A 9,205-nucleotide genomic window follows, 5' to 3' on the forward strand; every position below is an offset into this window, starting at 1 on the left:
CCAAACCAAGGTGGGACTATACCCGTGACTTCTGGAGCAATGACTATGGCTGATCCCGTCTTCCCACTCCCTGTGCCACCTTCTCAAACAGAGATTCCTATTCCTGCTTTCTGTGGTACTCGTTCTGCTAATCCAGAAATGCAAACAATACCAACTGCAGAAAGAGCTCGACCCGTTGAGAAATCTGCTGAGAAGTACAAAATCCTTGAGGAAAGAATTCGAGCCATTGAAGGATTTACTGCCTATGGGATGGATGCTGAGGATATGTGTCTAGTTCCTAATCTGGTTGTCCCTCCTAAGTTCAAGACTCCCGACTTCCAGAAGTACAAGGGTTTGAGTTGTCCGAAGAGCCATATCATCATGTATTGTCGTAAGATGGCCTCTCACATCCACAACGACTCATTGCTCATTCACTGCTTCCAAGATAGCTTATCTGGGGCATCTCTGAACTGGTATATGAATCTGGAGCGTAATAGAATCCGATCTTGGAAGGATTTGTCTGATGCTTTCCTCAAGCAATATCAGTATAACATTGACATGGCACCGACTAGGTTGCAACTTCAAAATCAAGTGCAAAGGACCAATGAGACATTCAAAGAGTATGCTCAAAGGTGGAGAGAAATGGCTGCTCAAGTGAATCCACCACTTTCTGTATCCGAACTGGTTGACATGTTCATGAACACTCTTCAAGGACATTACTATGAGAGAATGGTTGGTAGTGTTTCTTCTGGTTTCTCCGATCTAGTCAGGATTGGTGAAAGAATTGAGAATGGTTTGAAAATTGGTAAGATCCAGAATCCCGCCGATGCTGCTGCTTCAAACCAATATGGGTACAAGAAACCTCAGGGTAACTTTGTCAAGAAGAAAGAAGGCGAGACCAGTGCCACCTATGCTCAAGATCAAGCTCCTTGCTATCAAGTGGCTGCCACCGCCCCTCAAGCTTATGTGGCACCTGTTGGTCAACAACCTTGGGTCCCTTATCAACAATATGTCCAACAACAACAACGAGGTTTCCAACAACAAGGTTACCAACAGAGACAGGGTCAACAGAGGCAGAATAGGCCTAAAAGGGTGTATGATCGTGTACCAATGACCTATAGCCAACTTCTTGCCGCCTTGCTTGATCAAAAGCTGATTCAATTAGCTGAAGCGAGGCCTCCTCCTGATCCTCTCCCTCCAAATTACAAGATTAATGCCAAGTGTGAATTCCACTCTGGAGGATCTGGTCACACCACTGAAGAATGTAGAGTTCTCAAAGACAAGGTTCAGGATCTGCTTGATGCAAAGGAGATTACATTCACACCTGCGACACCTAATGTGGTCAACAATCCCATGCCACCTCACAATGGAGCTTCCACCAGTGGACCATGAAGACTTTATGTTTGTCAGAGAACATTTCATTTGCATTAGAATAAGGCCAAGCTTGCCATTGTATAGATTTCTTTAGTATTTTCAATTGTATTACTTTTGTTGTTATCAAGTACTTCTCATTGTAAGAAACTCATTCTGTTTGAATAAATAAAAATAATGTAATATACATGTTTTTCTCAAATCATTTCATCTTTGTCATTATGTTCATCGATATTCAACTCATTTGTCTTAAGCAATTAAAAAAGGAGAATGATGAAAAATCAAAAACACATGAACTACTAACTGTATGCTTTTGGAACAAAGATCCTGCTGATGATGTACAGGCATTGTTTCGATTCCTAAACACCGGAGTTATAAGGGAGTGAAACCTTCGTCAACCCCTTCGAGCCTAAGGAGTAGTAGTTTCTTTTCAAAAAATATACAAAACCCTCAATCTTAACCAGGGGCAGGGTAGTCTTCAGTTAGTGCGACCGAGCGCTCAACTTTCAGGTATTCCATCCGAGGATCAATCATATTCCATCTTTCACAACAAAAAAGGAAGAGCACAATCCACAATGGATGTCTCTCATTCACTAAGAAGAAGGCAGTCACAACCTTTTCTTCAAGTCAATCACAAAAGTCATACAACTTGTTCCCGAACGAGACAAAAAAGAATGAAAAGAAAGTTATGAATCAAAAAATAAGAAAGAAACAATAGCCCGCTAAGTCAAAAAAAAAAAAAAGCTTTGAAGCAAATGACTTAGGCAAAAATTAGGGCATATCCCGCTGGACAACAAAAACCAAAATCAAAAGAAACTTTTTGTCCAGGCAAAAGTTAGGGAAAGCAAAAGACAAAGCGAAAGAAAATCCTCCAAGGGACAAGTTGTTGCGACCATCAACAAGAGCACCAAAGGGTGGCTGCCACCTTCATCAAAGTCATTAAGGATCCTCATCCATCACAATCCTTCCTGAAAGGTGAACACTCATGTCAAACTAGCTGAACGTAGGACTGGAGAACATCACGAAGAAGGGGTGGGTTAAGTAGAACTTGAGCCTTTATCCTTTGTTTCTCAAACCGTGAAACCGACCACGTTACAGCCCTCGAAAGTCCTAATTGAAGCAGGTTTTGTTCCGAAAGCATACAAACTGTGAAATCATTTCAAACTGACTCCTAATGTTGCTTGTCACTTGTATTAGTATCAGTACAACATTTTGACAAATAAAAACTTTTCTTTGAGATTAACATGTGCATTGCATTCTCATTATCTTTTTCAAAACAAAATTGTTTCTAACATGAAAGTAAGTACTTGATACCAAGGAAAGTTCAACATCGAAATTCCATCGAGTAATCTTACAAAGGCAAAGTTTGGTCATCCACAAAGCAAATCTCTGAAGAATCCATCTGGTGGTAGAGTTCCTTTCAATCTGGGGCATTCATACCATGATCAACACTGGGGCAGACCATTGCCAATCTCCATGATTCAAGCACATCCAAAGTTCCATCTCAAGAAATCATACAAGATGGGGCAAGCTAGCAACAATTCATCTCTTCATCTTCAATCAAGTGTCAGATATCGAGACAAGTGTCGAGGAGTCAAGCTAAACACCTCACCTTCACCAACAATTTCACAAGCAATGACCTTTCCACAAAGGCATTCTCCATCCACTCCTTGTATCATGGAAGCAATCATTCCATCCATAGTCATACATACGTTGTGCATATCATTGCATTATCATTTCACCCGCATGATCCAATCATCAATAAAACAGGGGCATCCACCCCACCTTGATTCTCAAACAGAGTGTCAGAACTCCACCTGATCTATTCCACATCAGAGAAGAAACCCTGGACCATCAATCAGTACACTGCATATAGAGTTCATTACATCGCATCTCCAGAAGTGCATAAAATAAATCAAACATTTGCATATGAAGCGTAAGCCAAGTTACTCATCAGATGAGGTCCCTACAAGCATTCAATTGATAGTCCACTGGATCACTCAGAGTTACCATTGTGGTGTCATCTCCTAAAGTCAATCATGTTCATCTTTCTTCAACCCAGAGTTGATGTTTTTTGAGTTCAACCCAGAGTTGACTTTCCCTCTATCTGTTAACCCCGAGTTAATTATCTTTTTCCCACTCAACCCAGAGTTGACGGTTATCTCTTTTCTTTTCCCGCTCAACCCAGAGTTGGCGCTTATCTTTTATTCAACCCAGAGTTGATCCCTTGTATTTTCCCACTCAACCCAGAGTTGATGGTTATCCTTATCCTTTTTCCCACTCAACCCAGAGTTGACGGTTATCTCTTGCCTTTTCCCGCTCAACCCAGAGTTGACGTTTACCTTTTATTCAACCCAGAGTCGACCCTTTTCTTTCTTCCCCTCTCAACCCAGAGTTGATGGTTGTCCCTTGTTCAATCCAGAATTGATTTCTCTTTCCCACTCAACCCAGAGTTGACGGTTGTCCCTTATTCAATCCAGAATTGATTTCTCTTCCCACTCAACCCAGAGTTGACGGTTGTCCCTTGTTCAATCCAGAATTGATTTCTCTTTCCCACTCAACCCAGAGTTGACGGTTGTCCCTTGTTCAGTCCAGAATTGATTTCTCTTTCCCACTCAACCCAGAGTTGGCGGTTGTCCCTTGTTCAATCCAGAATTGATTTCTCTTTCCCACTCAACCCAGAGTTGACGATTATCTTCTTTCTCTCCCATTCAACCCAGAGTTGATGGTTATTCCTAATTGATCATCTTTCATCTTTCAACCCAGAGTTGAATTACCTTCTCTCAACCCAGAGTTGATGTTCACCCATTGTCTTCAACCCAGAGTTGATTTCCCTTTATCCTTCAACCCAGAGTTGACCCACGTTTCTTTTTCAACCCAGAGTTGACGTTTATTTCATTTCTAACCCAGAGTTGAATTACTTTCTCTCAACCCAGAGTTGATGTCTATCTCTTGTTTTCAACCCAGAGTTGATGTTCTTGCTTTCTGTCTCAACCCAGGGTTGATGCCTGTATCTTATCCCACTAATACTGATGTCACTTTTTCGTTCTCAATCCAGAATTGATATTTACCTCTTATTTCAACCTAGAGTTGACTTCTCTTTACTCTTCGACCCAGAGTCGCCCCCTTTTTCTTTTTTGACCCAGAGTTGAAGTTTATTTCATTTCTAACTCAGAGCTAATTTGATCAATCCAGAATTGATGCATTCTTCCCCAGTGGAGTTGACACCATTTCTTCCCTAGTGGATCATACCTCATAAAGCAAATTTTCAGGTTCACTTGATATTTAATCATCTTCTACCTTGAATGTTTGAAAAGCTGACGCCAATCTTACATTCAGGTTCAAGACGATTAAATAGGGGCAGCTGTTGCACCCCAAAATTTGCCCATCTGATTTTAGTCATAATTGGCTTATGCATCTCATAATTTCATTCAGTAGGTCATCTAACTCACCATGCATCATTAGTAAATAAATCTGACATTAGGGTCAAGGATCTAAAATTGGGACTTCTATTTCACTCAAGTTTGATTTATTTAAAATTTTGAAGTATTGAACTATGGAAGTAGGGTTTTGAAGTATGGACACTATCTATTTCTTCTCTACTAAGCTACAAGGGTAATCTTCAAGAATATGAATTAGGGTTTATTTCCCTACAAGGTCGAAGATTGGGTCCCCTATTACTATGTCATTGCAAAGAAGAAAAGAGGCTTATATAAGTTGGCTTTTGGTTAAAAAAATCAAGTTGGGAAGGTTGACTTTTTAGTTGGCCGATTACTATTATTTTTGGCCATTTTGGCAATTGGTATAGCTCTCATTCAAAAGCAAAGGAGGGAAGAATTAATTCAGCTTTGAAAGAAGAAAGACCATGTTACACTTTCAACCATATTCAAAACCAAAATTCCATTCAAAGAAACTATTACAAAAAAGTTCTCATAGTACAGGTTTCAATATATAATATTAAGGATTTACTCTCAGATTATCTATTACAATTCAAGCCTATTACGAAGAAAAAAAATCATCATCATCATGAACTCATCCTAATTCTGCCCTTGATTCTTCATGTCTCCATGCTATCTTCAAGTCATCTCTACTGCTGGCCCTGCAGTTACAAATGGCTGAATGTCCATGGGCAATCTTAGGAGAAAACAGTTCGCCATCTCTTGCTTTCATGAGAATCTATCCAAACAGCATACCACAACCTGCAATTAACCAAACACAGTTCAAAATTGAACAGCATTCAGCCACCTTCACCTTTACATACAGCCCTGCAAAAATGACATAAGATTTATTCAGTGACAATGCCCATTCAATGTTAGAAGTCACCTGTTAAATCAAACCATTACCAAACGGCAACCCGCCATCATATCACATACATTCCTAACTCTAACAAAAATTCCCAGTTTCAGTCAATACAAAAAGAACCAGCAGCCATTCACCTACACAGTTCTGCATTCAAATAAAAAACCCACCATCACAACTAACTTTCATAAACCTACAACCGTCCTAACAGAATTTCGTTACACCTAGCTTACTAACAGCTATAACAGAATTTTTACCTATCCAAATAACACCCTAACTGTTATAACTAACTTTCAACAGAATGATAACAACCTCATAACAGAACTTTCTAACCGATCTATAACCGTTATAACAACCTAACCAAGTCCATAACTAACATAACAGGAAAAAAAAGCAGTTTGTAACAGATTGTAACTAACCTCTTAATCAGACTCAATCTCCTCCATTCATCACATAACAAACTCTCTCGATCCAAGGGCTCCAATCATTCAAGCTTTAACTGAACTCTCTCCCTCTCCAACCTATATAACAGAATCAGCCTCACCATTTCACGGCCTCCACCATTCTTCCACAATTCACCCCATCATTCTTCCACTCTCAATCCCTTCATCACTCTTCATCTTCATCTATTCACCCTGCAACCATTCTTCACACTCATCATCATCTCAGAACCTCCATGACCATTACTTCTTCATCTCCATTACACACTCCACCATCTTCATTTTCAAGCTAACCTCCATCTTCACAAAAAGAGGATTCGTTCTTCAAGTTCTCTCGATTTCAATCCATTCATCCTCCACCTCGCACAAAAAGAGAATTCTGAGAAAAAAAACTGAGAAGAGGACGAATTGGAATCGAAAATCAGTGATGGAAATATTGGTTAACAAACCTGTAACAACCTTCAACTTCCTGAGTCCATCAGAAAAATGACCGAAAACCTTGAGTCAATGATCTTCGAACGCGATTCAATCTCCTCAGTGTCATCTTCCTCGTCGACGCAGTTCTTCAACCTTGTCTCCATCTTCAACAGCCTTCAAGAATAACTCCGTCACCTCGGCGTCGATCGTCACTTTCAGTAGACGCCTTCACCTGCAAAAATCGATTATCACATCATCATCCTCATCGCAATAAGGTTCGATCTGCAAACAACACCAACAACATCAACACAGTTCTTCAAATCTCGTCCCCATCTTCTTCAATCAGCGCCATTACCTCCATCGCTTGTTCAACGCAATCCGAAACGAGAAAAAGAGAAAATAAGAGAAGGGATATCGAGAGTGAAACTCGAAGACGAGAAGTGAGCGGAAGGGCGAACGGAGAAGAGCGATCGGAGAGGATTCGTCGCCGTTGCAAGCACATCCGAGAGAAGAAGTCCAATCGCCATTCATGTAACCCTAAATTCCCTTTCCCCAATTTAATCTTTCTTTTCATTATTTCGTTCAGTTACCTTTTAATCATTTTTTTTATTTTATTTTAATATAATCTAATTTTTAGCCTATGGTTTAATTGAATAAATCTGAGTATTAATTGATGATTAGTGAGTAGTAATATCATTGATTCAGATCTGAATAAATTTGTGATAAGAATTGAATTGAATTCATTCTGGGCCTGTTTGTAATTCGCACCCCCTGGAGGCCCGTGTTCTATTTTAGGAATCAAAAACTATGACAAAAACACCCTTTGGACCTCCTCTGGATGGGCTCAGCGCCCTCACTATCTGCACCATCAGTTTCAATCTGCACCCCCTGTTTTCTTTTTTTAGATTTAGGTAATTAGATTTTTGCCACTTCTTTTTAGTATTTAAATGCTAATTTTCCTACTACCTTTTAGACTTTAATACATGATTTTGGCATATAAAAATAATCATAAAAATATTAGTTTAGGCTCGTATTTTTAATTCGCTTGCTTGATTAAATTCTTGTCTTTTTGTCACATAAAAAACCATAAAAATAATAGTCCTTTAAATTCGATTTTTGTACTATTTTGCATTGTTCACTTTCATGTCTTGTACCATATTTTCAAGTGTTTACGTTAGCCATTTTACACTAATTTTTGTATCGTTATTTACTTGTAATTTTTACTTGTAATTTCGATCTCCGCCTATGCTTATACTTTCATGCCGCTTTTTTGCTCCTAACCATTAGGTAGAAACCATGACAACTTTAGGATTTAGAGGCTCCCATCATATTAGGCTAGTTTTCATCTTAGGCTAGTTTTGTTTCTTTTCTTTTCAACTTTTAAAATACTTAATAAATATCGATGAAGATCATACCGTTACTATATTTCATAGTAAGAAAGAAATGATTGAGGCGTAGGCCTTGATGTATGTTCTTTCCTACTTAGCGGAGAAGAAATGATTGAGGTGTGAAGCCTCGATGTATTTCTTAACCGTTGTTTAGAGAAACGATCGTGGTGTAGGCCTCGATGTGCATTCTCTAAATATTCACAAAAGAACTCTTTTTTGTATCTCTTTTACTTAGCGGAGAAGAAATGATTGAGGTGTGAAACCTCGATGTATTTCTTAACCGTTATTTAGAGAAACGATTGTGGCGTAGGCCTCGATGTGCTTTCTCTAAATATGCAAAACAAAACTCTTTTTGGTATGATCTAAGTCACAAATTAATTTCCCTTAAAAGACGCCTAAACAAAAACACTTCAAAATATCTAATAAAGGCTCAGAGCTAATCAAAGTGAGGAAGTGATGCGATGCCTTGTAGTAGGTTTTCGTCCATCATGGAATCACACATAAAAAACACAAACCAATCTCTTTTTCTCTCTTGCCTCCGAGGCATTCTTTCTCTTGCCTTCAGGGCATTCTTTCTCATTAATCGGACACGTTATTTCCGCTCCATTCCCAGCTTAAGACTCCAGAGGTCGAGCAGCGGAGTGCGAATGTAACTTCGTCCACTAAAAAACACAAAAAACAAACAAAAACTAAAGAGCCGAATTACGGCGCTCTGATTCCTGAAAAGGATACGTAGGCATCAAGTCGCGGGGCTTGAACGAGCACAACTATTTAAAAACCTTATTTTCCCCGTGTTTCTTTTCATTCATTTGCATGCATTCCCTTAGTAATTAAGCTTTAGATTTATACACCCTTAGAATAGAGCAAACACAAGTGGATCCTGTGGAGTACCACAGACGTGAGGGGTGCTAACACCTTCCCCTCGCGTAACCGACTTCTTACCCTATCTCTGGTCGAAAGACCTCGTTCTTATTCATCTTAGGTTTGCTGACGTTCCTTTCCCTCTTTGGGATAAATATATTGGTGGCGACTCTGTTGTTTATTTTCGCGAGCGTGCGACAACATCACATCTTAATCCACATTCTTAAGAAAACTTACATATGAGTTCACTTTTTTATATATCCAACATTTTTTATTTCTAGTATATGTGGAAACTCACCATTCCACTCGAATCCAACAATGGTTGCGTGAAAATGGTTTCTCTTATAAGTATGACGGAATGACGAGAGAAAAAAAAGACTATGAGTAACATCTACAAACTATTAGGGAGTATTGTTGCATGTGATGTTGTGTTTGGTGAGCGACACATCA

General features: G+C 39.3%; 1 long non-coding RNA gene across 1 annotated transcript; it reads right to left on the reverse strand.

Annotated features, from left to right (window-relative positions):
* Positions 1 to 6,209: 6,209 nt before the first annotated feature.
* Positions 6,210 to 7,021, reverse strand: LOC131655721 (uncharacterized). Its single transcript, XR_009299858.1, has 3 exons — positions 6,862 to 7,021; positions 6,539 to 6,738; positions 6,210 to 6,468 (listed from the first exon to the last, which is right to left on the reverse strand). It is a non-coding gene; the product is annotated as an uncharacterized LOC131655721 (long non-coding RNA).
* Between the last annotated feature and the right edge of the window lie 2,184 nt (positions 7,022 to 9,205).

The sequence above is a fragment of the Vicia villosa genome, linkage group LG3, assembly GCF_029867415.1.
Source record: "Vicia villosa cultivar HV-30 ecotype Madison, WI linkage group LG3, Vvil1.0, whole genome shotgun sequence".
Classification (NCBI taxonomy): domain Eukaryota; kingdom Viridiplantae; phylum Streptophyta; class Magnoliopsida; order Fabales; family Fabaceae; genus Vicia; species Vicia villosa.